At 38.4% G+C, this 20,649-nt stretch overlaps 1 long non-coding RNA gene across 1 annotated transcript; it reads right to left on the bottom strand.

Annotated features, from left to right (window-relative positions):
• Positions 1-16,247: 16,247 nt before the first annotated feature.
• LOC135196032 (uncharacterized) lies at positions 16,248-20,649 on the bottom strand. Its single transcript, XR_010310290.1, has 3 exons — positions 19,308-20,649; positions 18,422-18,543; positions 16,248-16,469 (listed from the first exon to the last, which is right to left on the bottom strand). It is a non-coding gene; the product is annotated as an uncharacterized LOC135196032 (long non-coding RNA).

Here is a 20,649-nt window from a genome sequence, read left to right as displayed (position 1 = left end):
CATCCCTTTGGCTAAATTATAATAACTCACCCATTGCAGCCTGGAAAATCAACACTTTAATATAATAGACTTTCGCAGAGCTATCCCAGCATTCTGCCTTTTCTCCCGTAGCTGTCTCCCTAGTTTCTGCCTAAAACTACCCGTTATGAACAGACAGTTCGTACACGTACACACGAATTCACACTTCGTCAACCGGTGGTAACCAGTTTTCAAAGGCACCTTGAACAAGCCCTCATGAACTCACATAACCACAGAACGAACATTGACCCGCCCAATTAAGCATCTTCGTATCACACCATCCCAGAAAGAGATGTCAGCTTTCTCAGGTCATCGCTTCGGACTCTGTCTCTATGGGAAGTTAAAAGTGATCAGTCTTTACATTCATAGAAATGTCACAACGATACATGTTATCAGTCTTTATTTATGACATATATATATATATATATATATATATATATATATATATGATAGATAGATAGATATATATATGAGTAGGATAATACTGGGTGTCGCCAACCGAAGTGATAAAGCAACTTTTGTACAGAAGCCAAAGGAAGGTAAACATTAAAACGAAACACAGAAGAGAAATACTGAGTAGATTCAGTTCCTATAGTATTTTTAGGGGCACTGCTTCTTTGCTGTTTAAGCTCGAAAACTTTTATTGTTATTCCGACACCTGCTGTTAATGTCATTTCAGCCAGTCTAATAAAAAGGTTGGTAAAAATTTCCTATCTTGCAATCGAAGTATCTTGACAACGCCTCACAGGCAAATGAATGAAGACTTGATAAATATGTGACGCATAAAATGAAAATGAAGTTGATTTATTTTTTTTAACGATTCACAATTCGCAATCTGTCTTGAACAGGTTTGGCTTTCCTTGTGCGCAACTGTGCTGCTAATGGGCCCCGTTATGTACCTCATTTCGTATCTCATGGGAGATCTTGAGAAACGTGACGCCAGGTACTACAGTCTGCAGAGCTGCGCTTTCAATGTGTTCCGCAGCTTCGTCAATCAGGGCAACTTCTTCCCTGGAGGAAGTTTTTCTGAGAGGTGGATTCTCCTTCTGTGGTTTCTCTTCTGCCTCGTCTTCTCCGGTAAGTCTAAACCACAAATGTAAGTCTTTTTAAGTGAATAATGCAGCCTCTGCTATCGAAATTTCCACTCTTTCAATTCTTGATCGTTTTGCACCGATAAGCCATCTTCCCAGAGATTTGCGAACTTCAGAAGAAAACAACTAGCACTTACTAACATATTCGCTGTTCTGCCAAAGACATAATTAATGATTCATGGACTGTTTATAAAATTTAGGTCTTGAAGACCAAAATTTCATAATCAATCAATCAATAAGTACTTGGTAGAACAGCAAATATGTTAGTAAGTGGTTCCTGTACGAAAATACTGATTCATTGTCAAGCGTAGTACATGTAATGCACATCAACCACAATGGCTCTCATTGTCCGTAACGTTCCCTACAATAAACTGCATCCACGCAGGTGGCCATTCAGCAGGGTCAAGCGACAGGCACAAGTTTATATACATAAAAAGAGGTTAAGATTCCATCCTAAGATTAGACTCCTCATTTTCAGCTTTATACTCTGGAATGCTGACAGCTGTGCTGGCCATCCCAACATACGAGACTCCAGTGGATTCCTTGCAAGATCTCCCCAGGGTCATCAAGGAGGGGTTCACTTTGGGCATTACGAGAGGAACCAGTTATGAACACTATTTTAAGGTATTTTAAGCTGCATATCTGGTGAACAAAAAAAAAAAAGGATTATAATGAACTCATCGTTCCTGTCAGTGAGGGGGACTAAACTGAAATAGGAAACGTGTTATTTCCTTGTTTTTTTGTGGGGGGGTGTGTGTGTATATATTTGTTGAACAGATTCTTAATGAGATTATCTTCTTAACTAGTCTTCGCTAACTCTCGTTTTGGGTTGATGAACCTGAAAATGTGTACCATGTAGGCCTATGCATTTCAGTTAAATTCGCTTTAAAGACTGTTTTCTTTCAGACAGCTACTGAAGGTATTTTGAAACAGACTTGGGAACTATTCAACCATAAAGAGCCTTCGAAAAGTTTCGTTTCTAACTCTTGGTTAGGTATAGTAAGGGTAAGTGTTTTCGTTTATAGTTTTCTGTAAAAGAAAACTATTGAGATGGCTATTTGTGTTTGTCCGCACTTTTTCTGTCCTCCCTCAGATCTTATAAATTACTGAGGCTGAGGGCTGCAAATTGGTATGTTGCAGATCTCTAGCCTCAATACTTTTTTATTTTATTTAAGGTTAAAGTTAGCCACGATCGTGCGTCTACCACCGCTATAGGTATCAACAAAACAGGCCACCACAGGGCCGTGGCTGAAAGTTTCATAGGCCGCGGCTGAGAGTTTCATAGTATACGCAGGACAGAAAACTCTATTCCTTCGGCGCATTTTCCTTTTTTTTTTTTTTTTTTTTTTTGGTTCTGTCTCTAAGAATTGGCAAAAGCTCCGCAGCTGATTCGAGAAAACATTTACACCTTATTGCGTTACCGCTTGCATAGCACATACGGGCTCAGTTGCCATGAAGAATCTGACTAAGATAAGGAATGTAGGGCATTTGTCACGGTGGGAGCGCACCCTTTTTAATTGTAGAAAATATAGCAGATACGAAGATATGGCAATGCATGTTAAAAATGACATAACTGGTAGGGTTCTTAAAAGGAGCTTTACCTTGCAAAAATTTCCGTCAACTTTGGCAATGCTTTGAAAACTTTTAAAGGAAAAACTTTTAAAGAAATGCAGTAAAAAATATTAAATTTAAGGTGTTCAATTGGTTACATCTAAAGTTAGCACCAGAGCCTCATTCATGATTGGTTAAGGGGGAAAATCAACAAAACAAATCATCAAAAGGCATAGAAATACACCATAAAACCCTATTTCAACCGGGATACAGCTTAACCTAAACTTACCTAACCTAACTTACCCTGGGGCTCTGGGTCCTAACTTGGCCGGGAGCTTTAGGCCTCCCTCAGAAACCCATCCCAAGCAAACCACATGGCTGAGCAAGTATCCGTGTCACTGATGTTAGTTCATAACTTCATTCTTATCTCTCTCAGAGATGATTTGCGAGACTAAAGATGTAAGAGACACCTTTCTCAAAACTTTCTTCAGTTCATATTCCACTACATATCAGTTGTGTGTACCAACAATATTTAACTAATACATGAGGAAAACAAAACAAAAAAATCCCTTTGTCTATGAGCAGATATCCTTCTTCCGTAGGTTCTTGAAGAGAAATTTGTCTACATCGGCGACAATGCCTATGTCGAACTCGCTGGTCGCCGACTGGGGAAGAAGAAGTTCCACTTCAGCCGAGATACCTTCATGCCCATGTCTGTGGGAATCGGGTGCCAGTTGGGCTCTCCACTTAGGAACGCACTATCTCAAATGTGAGCATGTCCTTTTTCCTGAAAATAACATATAAGAACATCTAAAGCAATCAAGTATTCTGGTACTAAGTCTATCATTAGTAATAATTCATCTGCCCTTGCTATTTCTTTTGCAGTTTTCGTCTGATACACTAGAAGCCACATTACTTGCATTCGTGTGCAGCGTGAAATTGGAAGGTGAGGTACAAATAAGAGTGCAGTCTGAGGCTTACTAATTTATTCATACAACTTTCACAAAGAATAGCTCATGCAAGCCGCAAAGTAGTCCCGATCTCTCGACAGATCGAGGAAGGGACTGAATCTGAGCATTATGTCTCTCCACAGATGCAAGTTGACATATACCTAAATGTCATATATTTGAATACAAAATAGACATACATAATTGAACAGCTGGTACAACTCAATCTCGATCGTGAGAACTTGTGTATACTCTCGACCGCATGGCGACCACATAACTGCTCTCATGCGGAGAAAGTTGATTCTGCAGATAGGCCTACCATATGGGCAGTAATGGGATTCACCCAGTTCGCGCTGGTTCGTGCGACCGTCGCAAGGAATTTATGAGTTTGGCTAACCAGCTAAATGATAGATATACTCCAAATAATATCTTTACTTTCTACTGCTCTTCAAGCCAGTTTAACTTTGACAGGAGCTGAAAAGCTAATGAATAGGACCATAGGGCCTTTGAAATGCGCAAAGAAAGTAAAGGAACCTATGAAAGGGAAATTGATGTCAGAGGTGCTTCAGATGCTCTTAAGGATATTCAGTGTTGAAAACAACAGTCATCAGCCTTCCTCGTCAAAAGCTACGCGAGACAGTAATTGAAAATAAGAACAAACAGGTTGATTAACTGTGATAGTTTAATAGCAAAGATCAATGAACAAGATGACGAAATTCATGGGCTCATCAATTTGCTCGAGCCAAATTCGCTGAATATTGAGGAAGAAGTTGTATCTTGGAGAACTGCTGAAGAAAAACTGAGGGAATTTAGTAAAGTTTTTCATCATGAAATCAGTATCAATGATTTTCGGGACTACGTGGAAAATGTCTCACAAAATTCTAACAAGTCCCTGCGAAGCCTGAGGTTCTTCAAAGTATACAGACAGCTAAAAATATGATCAAAGCTATCCTTGTCAGTTCTGCTGAGGCAGAAAGAGGGTTTCCAAGAAGGAACATCATATATTGGGTTTGTTTGTTCGTTTGTATGGAGTTTTTACGTTGCATGGAACCAGTAGTTATTCAGCAACAGGACCAACGGCTTTACGTGGCTTCCGAACCACGCCGAGAGTGAACTTCAATCACCAGAATACACACCTCTGACCCTCAGTGGAATGCTCGATAATCGAACTCGCGGACACCGAGGTGACAGGCAAAGACCATACCAACCCCGCCACTGAGTCGCTATCATATATTGGGATAAGAGGAGTCGCTTTACCGCTGAGAATGTGGCTAATTTTATGGTAATTAATCTGATTGGCCACTCCTGTCAAGAAGCGGCTCAGAGGAAACCACTCTGCTGATGACAACAGGACAAAGGGAAATAAAGATAAAGACTGATGACACTCAAATCGTTAATTGGAAATATTTAAAATAAATTATTCCAAAATTTATGCTAAAAGATTCCAGTAAAGGTCTGGTTTATTTTTTTTCTTTTACAAAGGTTTGGTTTATTAGTTTTTCTTTTACAGAAAAACAGTTTAATGCCAATACAGCAAACTCTACAGTAAAGTATTTTATTTTAACCTTCCGAGGAATAAGCATAATCATAAAATCTATAAACAGTAATATACTTATGATTTATAAGAATAGTAATGATGATTAAAAAAACAACATTCAAACGTGTGTATATTGGTAAATTGATATATCTTCATGTTATTTAGTTCATTACTTCTACATAGAGTCTAGTAATATAGACAATCTTCAATATCATTATAATGATGCTTAATTATAATCGATCATTTTATTTGCTAGCATCCAAGATCAACGTTTGAACCTAAGTGGGGCAAATTTGACGCTTTTTGTGATAGAACCGGTTGACAAAATATTTGAATCCCACTACCGCATGGGCGTTACAAATTCAGTGTCGCTAATAACCAAGCTAGAAGTAAAGCTCTATCAGTAAGTAGGCTGTTTCTTAAAACTTCCAGAATAATCCGCATTCAAGAGACGGGTGTTCTTGCAAAATGGATAGGAGACGAATACAGGAAAATTGGCGAAGACCCTTCAGCTCGAGATGAGGAACGAAAGAATTACTCAGTTACTCTTACGCAGCTTCAGGTTAGTCCTTTTTTATTCTTACATTATATGCCCTGTGTACCCAGGCACATTGATAAGTGAAAAACTTGTCAATGAGAATTAACTAGAAATGTCTTTGATATTTGTAGTTGATGTGCACTATATCAATCCATCCTCGTATATACTTAAATTCAAAAAAATTTCTCTGATGAATTACTATGCATTTTTTCTATTCTCATGCCCTACTTCTCAATTCTTCAAGTTATTTCTTTTGTCACTCGTGGGTGTTCTCTTCTTTGGGAGCTAGCCTCGCAAGTCACTGATTTGAGGATTATTAGATATGAATATTAGCAGATTTGGACAAATAAATGGTGGATGATTTGAATTTTTACGGTGATGGAGTTTTCAAATGCCAATGATTTAGGAACAGTTTCTGTTGGTCACTACTAAACACACACACACACGCCTACACACAAACACACACACACGTGCGTACGCACACGCATGCACAAACACATATATTATACATGTTCACGAGTATCGTTTATATCCATTTACTATACTTCGGAAATAACTACACCGAAGGCTCTCTTGATGGCTCTAAGGTCATTGTTTCTGAACCTGACAGCAGTTTGAACCCCTGTTCTGAATTACTTTTGTTTTTGTCCATATCAATTTTAGTTTATGCTGTAGAGGGGGGGGGGCTGTAATTTTGAAACACCCTGTACATACTACCTTTTTTCAGGATAGACTGAAGAAAGCGAATTTTCCATAAAGTTTCCATTCTTTTTCGTCTGACAGAGACGAAAGCATTTTCTTAAGTGTTTTTTTCCCTTCGAGTGGTATATGATGAATACTTTTGATGGAGAACGAGAGATTTTTGAAAATAAGTTTTAAATCTTTGATTGGTGTTTAATGAATAGGCCTATCTTTGATGGAGGGGAGATTACATTCGGCTTGCTTTTCTTTCCTTTATCAGAACCCAGTGAATACCATTGACGGAGAAGGAGAAGGTTTCAATGATACTTGTATTTTCCCCTTCGTTCAGTATCTAAGAATACATTTGATTTGGAAGTATTTTACTCATATTGGCCTAATCCCCAATTTCCTTTTCTTATAACAGTGGAGTTTATTGTTGCAAAACCCATAAATAAACATCATAGTATCTGCATATTCCACATATTGTTCACAAAATGAATAAGGAATCTGACACTTGTAGCTCAGACACGCTCTTGGCGGAAAAGTGAAGCTGTTCAGAATAACAAGTGAAATGATCAGTCCCACCCCCCAAAGCCGTGCATACTCCGACATTCCGCGCACGCCATCTTACTTGGCCATTCAATGATAATGGTTATTTTAAAACTTCACTTCACCGACAAACGATGCCTTAAAATGCATATGTTTATTGAACATTTTCTGCTCAGATTGACTTTTTCTTTCATTTCCCAAAATATTTGCATAAACTCGTGTTACACCCTCTATATATAGACATTCTTTCTTTCAGGCTGCGTTCTACGTGCTTATCTTGGGAATGGTTATTGCAACAATTGTATTGAGTTTAGAAAATGTCGTATTTGTCTTTAATCTGGAGAAGCTTCCTGGTTAACCTTTCCCCTCATTCTTCCACTCATTTCCGGGGACACTGAACAAGATTCAACGGAAAGATAAAGAAGGCCCCCTGAACCTGAACTAATAAACTTGGGAAGGAAGATATTGTTTCATTCATCTATTCAACGTGCTTTGGGACAACCGGAAATGAAATGAAAGTCTAGTGAAAAAATGTAAATAACTTTGTAATTTTGTATATATATACATACATATACTATATATATATATAGATATATATATATATATATATATATATATAGATATATATAGATATATATATATAATACGATATAGTAATCATAATAATAAAATCTCGAGTGGCTTTTTCTTGTTAGTCCACCCCAGGTGTGGACGGAGTAGGTAGGGGATGGGGGAAGGTAAGGGAGATATGACGCATCCACCTTTCTCATGCAAACCTGTTTGTCCGGCCCGGATGGAGTCTAGGTAGGTAGGGGATCGGGAGGGTAAGGGGAGACATGACCGGCAGCACCAGGTTCCAGCACAGAGTAGCGTGTGCCACCAAGGTCGGTTATATATATATATATATATATATATATATATATATATATATATTAGATAGATATAGATATATGCATATATAAATTATACAAACATATATATATATATATATATATATATATATATATATATATATATATATATATATACATATATATATAGTATATATGCACATGTACCACAGGCAAAATGAAATGCTGTGTGTCAATCCTAACAGGTTTCAAATTTATATCTAAGACCTTTTCAGAGAACGGATGCATAGTGGTACAAATCTTCAATATGTATTTGCTAGAGGGACGGTACAAACGAATAAAAAGACCGTATGAAAGCAAATTTCCAAACCTGACAGGTGGGAAGAGAGAGAGAGAGAGAGAGAATCCGTAAACTCGTCAGGGTTTGAGGTCAAGATCTCTTTCTTACAATTCTGCTTATCATTGTTGATGGTCTCACACTTTTCTTCCGCGTCCCATTTCCACCTACCTTCCTTCAAATCTGCACATTTACATATGTATTTTAACTTAATGGATAGAGTTTATACATGCGTTGGCTGATATTTATGATTCTTATGAAAAAATGTTTTTTTTTTATTAATATATCAGTTCGAAATCCTGCTTGAATAGCTGAAAATACGTATTAAAGAGTGAAGACTCAAACATGCAGAGACCTGGTTCACCCGGTTTCACTGAGTGATACGATCTTGGTGGGGAAAATTTGAATTCACTTGCATATACATGATGTACACTGATTTTATTAGCATGCGTCCCTCGTTTTAGCACAGGTCTTTGAAAGATATGCACATCTTATACAATCAAATGGTTCAAGTCTTGTGAATTGTTTTTACCGCGACTGCAGGCTGAATTGAGCACCTGTGGACATTGTCTTCACGTTGCTTGCTTTGTCTGCAGGCCCCATTTGCATTCAGATTGGTTGTCTGGTCTTAAAGATGACAATCAGTGTCGACTTTTTTCAGTTTTAATAACAGTAATCATTGTCATTAATTAATTTCGATGTCATAAGTTACGTAACGAGTGCGTTCGAAACCTTTTCTCTGAGTAAGTTGGCCCGTCTTCAAAAAAGGTCACTTTTACATTATAAGTACCAAATTTATTCAACCTACGTAGTGCAGAATACATTCAAAATGTATGTGTTGATATAATATGTGTTCTGAATAAGCGTTATATTTATGAAATGCATAGATAAAAAGTTATTGCGAAAAAACCGTGTTACAGAGGCCCTGAATCTCATAGTAGAAAGGCAGAAGTAACTGTATGAGTTTACACGACGTAACCCTTAGCATACTGGCTTTTTCTCTTATTTTTCTCATACGTAATCATTTTAAAGTTATTTTATGCCCAAACACACGCTAGGACACAAACATACATACACACACAAATATAGAAAGATAGATATGTAAGTATATGTGTGTGTGTGAGTATGTGTGTGGGGCGTGGTAAAGTATACCGTTAAACGAATGATAATAAAGTCCTCTCAGAATTTTTCATATGCATGGTCATCTAGGACATCTAGAAGATATGATATCATCACACTGCAGCAAGCGATAAATGGCTTCTGTTCTTGATGTCTCTTGCGTGAATGCCGTAAAAATACTCCCAAAGTAAATAGGCAAGGTTCAAGATTGAAGACCTTATCAGAGTGGTGCATTTACCTTCGCCCTATTTAACTTTTAAAAGACAGGGACACATTTCTGTTCTAGGAATTCCTTTCCATTAGAAAGTCTCAGAATAGGATTCTTTGCACATAAGCATCAATGAACAAATCCTTATGCTTCTGAATTACCTTGAAGGGTCAAGTTATCCTGGAATTTGCAATTTGTTCTTCATGTGACCTCCACTACAGAGTCTTAGAAAATTAGTATTATCATATTATCACAAAGACGTAGACCTTTTTCAATAGAATGGCATCTTCTCAATTTTCCGTACAATTATTTCATCTTCTACCTTAATATAATTTACAATGATTGGCCATTGCTCATAGTTTGGTAGTTAGAAACACATCGACAGCGTGTGCAGCAGATTGTATTAGCTGTACAACGGAGCAGGGAGTAAAATACAGGTGGTAATCCCACAGAGTCCCATAAGTAGCTTCCGGCAGATGGGTTCCAGAGCCGCAGTTCAGGTATTCCTCTTGGTGCTTTTCTTATCGCGGACGTTTCGACCAGCTAGATGATCATTCGCTAGACAGGTGAAAGAGTCGGGAGACAAGGGAAGTGATTGGCGTTATTTTTATGGAAGCAATGCTGAATTTTCATTGGCAACTGAAGGATTATTGTGCCTGAGCAAAGCCTTCTCCCAAACACGATGTTTGTACCTTTTCCCCTGTGTGACCATTGGAGAGTTGGGGATGGGGTGGGAGTGGTAGTACTGGGAGAATTGCTGCTAGTGGATGAAGGATTCTGACTGGTTGCTTCCCTCAGGCGCCGGTTGACAGCATTGCATTGATAGTCACTATATTTGGTGAGGGCTCAGCCAGGAAGAGGGTGTTGGAGGACGTCAGTTGTTTGTAGGGTGCCTTGATTCTCATACCAGCCATGAAACTAAGAGAACATGAGTATATCACCATGTATAAAGAGGATACAACCACTGCCTATGTCCTCGTCGCTACCGAAGAATACCACCATAAGCTGGGTTAGATCCGGGCATGAATTATTTTACCTATAACCGAAAACCATACAACATCAGGTGTGAAGCCAACAGAATTATCAGCACAATGAAAGCTACTTTAACACTTCCCACTTGCCAGTGATTGTGGGCGACTAAAATCTGGACCACACAGAAATGTGAAAACACACAAGCAGAACAACCTATTATTATTTCCCCGCCCCATCACAAGCGCGCCAAGAGGTTTAACACTATCCTGACCCCATAAGTTCTTGGTGACTACAGCCTGAAGTCTTCTGCAGAGTTCCTGGAAGCCCTTAAAGCAACACCCCTGAAGGAGTCCTTCTTCACAAAAGTACCTGTCAACAAAATACTCCAAATAATTTACGGGAAACCTATCACTTCATCCTTAAGAGCATCATGCCATTTATGCTGTCCTAGAAATATGCACCTAAGGGCCCCTTTTACCTTCCATAGAGCCCCACACGTATGACCAAATAGACAGAACAGTGGTGAGTTTTTCCTTTGGTGTTCTCCTCACTAATTTCTGTACGGGAACTATTGAGCAGAGTATTCACCAGCATAGAAAAGCTGCTACTGTCCACACAGTATATTGATGACACCATTGTTAGCACCAGCACTGAAGAAAAGATGAAGTGCCTACGAGACTCCTTCCATACCCACAATTATCTCAGTTTTATGATTGAGTACAGCCATGATTGTTGACTCCCTTTCCTTGACATCCTTGTTAAGCAATGGGAAAAGCACTTCATTACGATGGTGTACATGAAATCCACGAATCTGGGCACTATATGACTGGAGAGAGTGAATGCCCATCAGCACCTTCGTCAGAAGATCTCCCAGGAGGGACACACATACACGCAGTGCTGGAACGAGTTGCCCAGGTTCTTAACAATAATGGGCATATATAAATCATGACATAGACTAGTGCATTAGAAGAATAATAAATAGATTGTACCATAAGGAACTTCACCCTACCATCCCTGATGACATCAAGTGTTTCTACAGGAGTATTCCACAATGAACATAAAGATGATTGCAACCTCAAGTCCACCATTGAAGGAAACGTCAACCCATTCAACACAAAGAAAAAGATCAAGCTTGTTAAATAATATCGAAATATGGAAACTAGCACCAGGGTGGTGAAGAATAACTCGGCCCCCGCTATGCAGGATCCCCTGAAGAGAACCAACGTGGTCCCATATGAGAGTACCTCGGTGTATAGTACATCAGTGTGACTACCATACACTTCTCCAAGAGGATCTCCTTCCATGCTCAGGAATATGGCAAATATGACTGAGCAAGGACTGCTCATACCATCAGGATAAATAGATATATCATCCGAAATGTCGAAATCATTGATCTTACAACCGACCATCGCCGACTACGCCTCCTGGAAGCCCTACATATTTGGAGAGAGAAGCCCATTCTAAACATAATGCACAAAGGGCTCAGCTCACCAGCATCCTTGGAGAGTGAACCAACCAGGAGCCTCCATCCACTGGCAGTACTCCTCCAGGTACCACCACTCCCACCCCGTCCCCAAATCTCCAATTTTCACGCAGAGGAAAGGGTGCAAACATCGTGTCTGGAAGACGGCTTTGCACAAGCACAATAAACCCATAGAAGCCAAAGAGAATTCAGCATTGCTCCCACGTGCAATGCTGGGCCCCTACGTATATAACGCCACCCACACCACTTGTCTCCGATTCGTCTCACCCGTCTAGCAATGACTATCTGGTTGATCGAAAGGTCCGCGATAAGAAAAGCACCAAAAGGAACACCTGAACTATGACTCTGAAACCCATCTGACGGAAATCACTTTCGGAACTCTACGGGATTACCATCCGTATTTTACTACCTTCTCAGTTGCTGCTGAGCTTTTAATCCTCTCTACCACCACTTGGGTAATTATTGTCCAATACTAACGTAGAATGGGAAAGAATTGTACGGAAAATTAAGAAGACTCAGTGCATGGTTAACCCGAGTGATGCAGCCATCCTATTCGACAGGATATTATTATTATTATTATTATTATTATTATTATTATTATTATTATTATTATTATTATTATTATTATTATTATTATTATTATTATTATTATTATTACTGGCCAAGATTTAACCCGAACAAAACAAAAAAAAGGAAAATTCTTAAACCCAACAATGGAAACACCCCATCTTTAAACAAGAAATAAATAAAAACTCAGCTTATAAGAGAAGTAACAAAGAAACACAAATCGGGTAAAATAATTAAACTCACACAAATCTACTCAATAAAAAGGAGCAAAGCCTTTGAACCCAAATTGACCCTCTGAAAATAACAAATGCAATCACGTTAATATGAAGATCCTTCTATAATTCAATCCCATGTGAAACTATAGAGCTAAACCTCACAAAAGAAAAAGTAAGAAGTAGATTATTTACTACTGCTATTCTAATACAGTGTGGTGGATCGTAGTCTTGGAAGATCTGAATACATAATTATGAAAAGTTTTGAATAAGCATGACTTGAAAAAATAAAAGACTTACGCTTGTGTGAAAACGTCTCTGAAAGGGGATCCCTTCTGACAGGCGATTCCTGGAAGCACAGGCAAGAACTTCTCTCGCCCCATATGAAAGTTGTGTTGTCCATACTTCCATGCGTATACGTGGCCATATGCCTCTCCAGTGATGAAAACGAATTTCTCCTCTAAAACCTAGTAAGAATGTTATTCAGGTTGGTTATAAATTCTGCACAGTTCATCATTATATGATAACACGGCATGGAACGCTAGCAGTGCATAAAAATGGATAAAAGAAAAATTATGATGTCTGAAAAAAAAGGCTAAACGTTTACTTTGAATCTCTCTCTCTCTCTCTCTCGTGCAGTGCAAATGTTCAATGTGGATGTGAGAGAAAACATGAAACATAAGGCAAGAGCCGTCCTTGAAAATTATCTGTAGAGAAGCAGCCAGAAAGAGAAATAACGATGCAAGGATGGCGTACACAGCCAGGCGTAGAACAGGTCAGTTTTGTTTGGTAGGTAATTGAACCTCATTATCAATTAGAGGATGATTAAGACAAAGAGTCTTATCATTTTATTGCCGTCCCTTTGCTCTTCCATCTATCCCAGTTATATATATATATATATATATATATATATATATATATATATATATATATATATATAGTGTGTGTGTGTGTGTGTGTGTGTGTGTGTGTGTGTGTGTGTGTGTGTGTGTAATCAAGATTATCTTCCTTCCCTTGTTCACACAAAAAGAACAAATCTGAAAGCGTAAATAATAAAAACTAATACAAAAGATAGTATCCCACTTACTCTCCTCAGTCCAATATCGGGGGTTGCAACAAAGCTCTTACACCTTTCTTCGTGGTTAAAAAGCTCCCACGTCTGTTTCAAAACTCCTTCAGTGGCACTCTGCACAACAATAATTTCTACGTTAACTTTTATACTTTCTCTCGAACAGTATTTATTCAGTAATTTCTTCGTGCTTAGACAGCATGGAATAAACTTTCTGCAACTTAGTCAACTCAGAGATAAGAATATTTTTTGTAACTTCGGGTAATTCAGATATAAGAATCTTTTCTGCAACTTCAGTTAATTCAGAGATAAGAATCTTTTCTGCAACTTCTGTTAATTCAGAGATAAGAATCTTTTCTGCAAATTCAGTTAGTTCAGAGATAAGAATATTTTCTGCAACTTCAGTTAACTCAGAGATAAGAATCTAAAAGGCTGACTGTAAAAAAGGAGATTTTCCTTAACCTAAAGTAAACAATAATTTACTTACCTGAAAATAACAAGTAAAAGATGCACTGAAGTTTCTTCGGCACAAGCGTGTTTTCTGTACAGCATATAATCAAGGGCCATCGATAATGGATCTATCTTTCAGTGGTCTCAGTAGAATGATATGAGCCGTGACCCATGAAACTTTCACCAGGACACATTGGTGGCCTGTCCTATATCGTTGCCAGACGCATGAATATGGCTAACTTAACTTTAAATCAAATAAAAACTATTGAAGGTGAACGGCTGGAATTTGATGTGTTCGATAATTGGAGGGTGGATGATCTACATACCAATTTGCAGCCTTCTAGCCTCTAGTTTTTAAGAACTACTGGCGAACATAGAAAGAGCGGACAGAAAAAGTGCAGAAGGACATACAAAGCCATCTCAATAGTTTTCGTTTACAGAAAACTAAAAACAGCAGCACAAAACTGACCTTGAAATAGTACTCGGAGCTACTGTCTTCCAAGACGCCAAGGGTGAAGCCTTCCTCGACTCCTCTGGGGAGATCCAGCAATGAATCGATGGGGGTCTCGTAGGCCGGAGCAGCTAACACCGCAGTCAGCATTCCCGAATACGATGCTGAAAACAGAGTTTCTGGTCACCTTAAAAAAAAGTGGCAAGAGTCTTCAATACAGCAATGCAAGGGAAATATTCCTGTATACAGCTAAGCTGTACGTACACGTCTGAAAGGAAAATATTCTTAAGTGAAATTCAAAGAGCCTAGGAATGAAAGGACAATCTTAAGTAGGTAGTACATCGCTGAGAAGGATATAATATTAAGTTTAATGTTGACTCGTATTATGTAATGGATTACTAAGTTATTTACTGCAAAATGGAGTGAAAATGTTCTTCGGGTAATGCCAGTTTTATAAGCACACCAACATTTCCGTTGCACGTGTAATGACGTAATAAAATGAAACAAAGAGCAATAATAAAGGAAGCCATTTTTACTCCTTAACATAGTGAATTCATTTTAGGTAACAATAATGTGCTCTTATCTGTAGTAAATAACAGCTCAAGAAAACGGTTATACTTTGCCAAGAGTTGAAAACTGAAATTATTGTTTGATAGGACGTACTGGTGATGATCAAATATCAGTAAGAACCAATGCAAGTTTTGCAGTAAGGCTAGAATTCTATATAAAGGAAAATGGTAAAACTTATGCAGCATTTGAAATTGATAAAAATTTGACACTTGTTCGTCGAACTGAAGACAGGTGAGGTAACAGTATTAGTTCACTTATCCAGTAGAACCCTCATATTTTTGTCTAACGAATGTGTATTCTTTTATTGTAAATACAAACTTTACGGTTAATCAGCTGTTTTATGCTGCCTGGCAGAGTATGAGGACACGCTGCTTCTAAAAGGACAGTAATGGTGCGAGAGAAATTGCCGTTCAAAAGCAGGACATTTCTCCAATGATGTGGACCTTACCGGATATCCAGAGGCATCAACAGTAGGGACGAGAGATTCTCCAAGTCCCACAGAGATGATATCAGATTTAATCAAGACAGGTAAAAGATATGATTAGCTGACGGGGTTTTAATAAAACAGACACGACAATTTTCAAATAATGCAGTAGTGACACAAGAAGTTAAATGAGGGTAAAAAGTGTGGGAGCAATGCGTAGCCTTCTTTGGTTATTTGGTCTTCGAGGAAGCGTAGTACATCATGAACATTTCCCGAGAAAATTGTATTCGTGTAGAGGAGATAATATAGGAGTATGTGCCTGTAAAACTTTCACTTGCCTCATTTTCTTTTAAAGGGGCGAACATTTTCATGAAAGAGTCTGAGAATGGGTCCTTTTCGGACACCGTCACAAAGACACCCTTTGCATTTTCTGTACTTTGCAAAGGATATCTATCAGAACTATTTCTACTTGAAAGGTCATCTTTTAATTATAACTCGCACTGACACCCTCAACTCTTATTTACTCAGTGAGACGGAGTGTTTTCCACACTGATCTTCGGGACAGATTAATTAACGTAACGACATTACCAGACGCACATGTGCAAGTTTTACCTGAGAACACAATGCAGAAGAGGAACCAGGAAAAAAGAACGAATCTCTTGGGCCAAGCTTTAGTGCGAATGAGGTTGCCTTGAGAGACGATGCTGCGGAACGTATTGAAAGCGTACCACTGGATATCGCCTTTGACATCATCGTCATCTTTCCAGTAGGGGGCCCTTAGATAGGAGATGATGTAAATGACTGGCGACAGCATGAAAGCGGAAGCAGCGATGCTGATCCAAACCTGTTAGAAGAGTAAACAGTCATGTATCAGTCTCCACTGACCAATCCTTTTCGTTTGCAACGCTTTCCAGAAAATTGATTTCTTGCATTACTAATCCTCTGCTTTGTTGGCTAGTTTCCCAAAGAAAGAAGTTGCATCTTCATTTGCTAATAATAAACTACAAATTCTATGATTTAGCTAGGCTGCATTGCAGTCAAAGGTGACCGCGAGGTTTCACATTTAAAAAGAATCCATATTCTATTAGATTGGAAAAAAGGTGTCCTAACGAGCTTGCATTTGGCCAGTTGCGTAATTCATTGTTGAAGCAGCATTTCTACACGCAAAGTTACTCCAGGCTTCAGTAAGAGTATTAGAATTATAACTGAAATATCGAAGTTCTTTTTCCTGATCTATGTGCATTTTGCACAATCAGTAACCACTGGGAATTCGCAGCAGTAGCTGAGACAATGCAGATCTTGTTGGAACAAAGGACTTTTGTATACAACAGGATCATTGAGAAACTTGTAACTAATGAAATTTACTAGAATAATTCTGCTCCTGGTATTTATCAGCTACGATCCAGATCTCGACTTCGATCATTCAAAACTGTACCTAGTGCTCTAATATCCACTAATTTCCTTGGTTACCTTCAATAAAAATAGAAAAAAGTATCTTCATATTTATTCCAGACTAAATTCTACTGCAGTGACTTTTTTTATTTCAACAGAAGTCGGGGTTGTTGCCATATGCTCTGATAAATATTTTGCGTTTTACAGCTTAATATTTTAGCCCATGGAATGCTGCAAAAAATTGTATCTCAGTACTTTCTGGCGGGTTTTAAAATGTAACAATTTTTTTTCTGGTTGTAGCGTTATATTCATTAATTTAAAAGTTTTCAAATGTGAAGTTCACCTCCCCCTTTCCTTATGCATCTGAAAGGTAGTATTGAAAATAAGTCAGTCCATAGTAATGCCTTGGTTTCTTAGTGATATTGATTTAAGTCCTGTTTGTGCTGATGCTCTCTCTGGTAAGGTCTTCAAGAAGCTTGTAGTTCATTCTGAAGAACTGGCTAAATGAACAACTATATTTCATTGGTATGTAGATCATAAGTATGCTACAGCACTTGTGATGTCTGTGAATACTTTGTAATGTTAACGTATTCTTAGTCTGGCTCTGGACTGGATTCAACTTCTATATGGGGTTCTTGAGTGTGTCACATCTGAGAAGGAATTGAAAAGGATTCTCACCCTTGATTTAACTGAGATCATGATTCATTAATTGCCCCAAAGAGCATGATCAAATTCCACAGCATAGAATCCGAGTTTATTTGGCACTAGAAATAACAGGGAATGAACAGGAGACGCGAGTGCAGATTCGAAAATAATTCTACACCGAATAGATGTATATCCAGACTTAAGGGAAAATAATGAAGTATTTGGAGTTATTTTTATGTGAAAAAATGAGTTTGTAAAGAGGAATATATTTCCAGCGTTCTATCCTGATGTCTGAATACAATATCATTATCACTATACTCGGTTTTTTTCTATCTGTCCACCCGCCTGTGGTGTTTGCGTCCCGGGCTTTAGATAGTTACATTCAGCTTACATTCAACAATAATAACAATATCCTATTTCGAATATTAACGGTGTAATTCACATACAATAAATTATTAAAACACTTTTCAGTTGCAAATGTACACCCAGATTTCCTTTTTATTTACCTAAAACTTACTACACATACCGTAACTATCTAAAGCCCGGGACGCAGTGTTACCATACGCAAACACCACAGGCGGGTGGACAGATGGAAAAAAACAGAGTATAGGCTACAGGAAGAGCTAACCTAAAGACGTCAGATACCTGGCCCTGGCGGTCCAACTGCAGCTAGATTTGGACTCTGCCTTACTGAGATAGTATCAAAGGCTTGCGTACCAGCTATTCCTTTTCTTCTTTAGTCCCATTGGTGATAATTACCTTGAAATCAAGTGTTCTGAAGATTGCCAAGACCCTGGTCTTTTCCTTGGGGGACCGTGTAAGCAAAGCCATTCTTGAAAAGAAGTATGGAAAAGTAAAATCAGCCACTTTTCTTCGACTCTCTGTGAAAAGAGAACGCATATTATCATACCTATGATCATAGGAAATAAAGGAATTAGTGCTACTGATGTGCATTTTGTGCCATTCCACAATTAGATTACAGAAAGACAAAGACAGAGAAAATTGATTTCTTATTTTCAACATTCTTGTGCACGTGATTAAGATAGAAGTTTCGTGCAGAAGTTATTGTTACATTTTCCATGGTGTTTCTCAAACCTCGTCATTTTCACAGCTATGAATCGTGAGAGGTTCGTGGGGATCATTTCTCTGACAAAACGTTATCGAGTTCAGTTCCAGACTCTTTTCTTGTGAAACAAAGAAAGTTATAAGATAAGAAATGCAGACGATTTCCTTACACATACTTTCTCTTTCCACAGAAATGAAGCGTTACATCAAATGGAACTCTTGCAAAATATGCATGTACAAGATTTGGCCTCAAATGATGCAATATGAAAACATGCAGACTCAAAAATTTCCGCCAGGCATTGAAAGAACATTATCAATCATATTATCAATGACAACAAAAGTTCAATATATCTGAAATCTCCGTTTTTGCCTTCAGCTCCAAATTATTTGCAAAACAAAACGAGTTACTTTAGGTTTCACCTGTAAAAGCAAAAAACGTGGTTTCATTTGAAACTACAAAACAAGAAATAGTGTTGAAAAAGCTGACGAAAATTAAAGAGAGGCTCAGTATTCCCATAACCTGATCTGCAAATACTCATATTGTTTCACCGATATAACAGATACCTGTTCAGAGGATTACCTGTGATAACCAATATAGAAATTCCAAAACTAACTTCCCGATTGGCAATCATCCCAATAATCCCAGTCACCGATCCATCCGGACGAACGTTTCCCCACGCATCATCCGGGGATAGCACTGTTTTGTACCTGGGGCAGAAAAAGAATGGTCACTTCCTACACAGAGCATAAACTCGTTGTTCTGGGAGAAGATCACGGATACTTCGCGGTGATGTCGCCCCCGTTGCTAGAATTAGAGATTCTGCTAAGCTGAAGTATTATTTATATTTTGGTGCATTCAGGGAAACAAAAAAGCAAAAAGACAAAGAACAAAATGCATAGACGAAACAAATACAAAGCTACACACAACACAGCTGAATTAACGGGACAGCCAGCGGAAGAGCAGATGAATGTATAATAAATGTGCGGTAACGGATCACAAAAAAGCAAAAAGATACGTGACTAAGAAATCTCATAGACTGTTTTCCCCAAAACCTAATCTCTTATTACGAGTTACAAAGCCTCAATCTGGACCTCCGGTAAAGTTTCCGTGAAAATCTAGTCATGAACTTTCGTGCAATCCAGTCGACAAACAAACCGAACCAAAAACAATCTCCCTGATGAAAATATTTATTAAATTTGGTCACCAAATCTACAGTAATCTTGCGTCGGGTTTTGGTTTCTTAAGCTCACAAGGTTGAGAAGTCCCCCACCTGAAATGTCTCTTCTGCCAAGGGTGAACAGTCAACCCGCCACTAGAACGTCTTTCATTCCGGTCTGGAGCTCCCAAAATCTATTCACTTATTGTCAGTCTCGATGCCCCATTTTTGTAAAGTGTTTTGAAAAATGGCCACATAGTTTTGCACAATTCTGCTAAAAAACATCCAAAAAGTACGCACGCAAATAAAGCGAACTAAACGATTGACATTCTTGTCAGAGCTAATTGACTATAATCACAAAACTATGATTATAGTCAATTAGCTCTGACGATGAACTGAGAGCTTTTAGCACGGAGCAATCGAGACCTCCCTGAAGCTCCACACTGCCATCGGGGTAAACTTTGCCAATGGCGATAGACATCAGCGATTCCTTCACTCCCACAGTAGCATCTGACGTCCACTGACACTGTAGGTCTCGGGTTTTTCATAACCAAGCTGGCTCTTGGTTGTAGGAATCGTCCCTCTCCAGACGCCTCGTCTTTTGAATCTGCAATATTAAAGCTCTACAGTCATGAAATGAATCATATCAATAATAATAAGCAAAAGAAACCCACTGTTAACAAAAACCTTTCTACCCTCTTTGCCGTACTAAATCTTTACGTTATTCTTATGATTTCCTACCTGGGACACTGCTGCAATATTTGG

The sequence above is a fragment of the Macrobrachium nipponense genome, chromosome 17, assembly GCF_015104395.2.
Source record: "Macrobrachium nipponense isolate FS-2020 chromosome 17, ASM1510439v2, whole genome shotgun sequence".
In the NCBI taxonomy this organism is placed as follows: domain Eukaryota; kingdom Metazoa; phylum Arthropoda; class Malacostraca; order Decapoda; family Palaemonidae; genus Macrobrachium; species Macrobrachium nipponense.
This window is presented reverse-complemented; position numbering and strand designations above follow the sequence as displayed.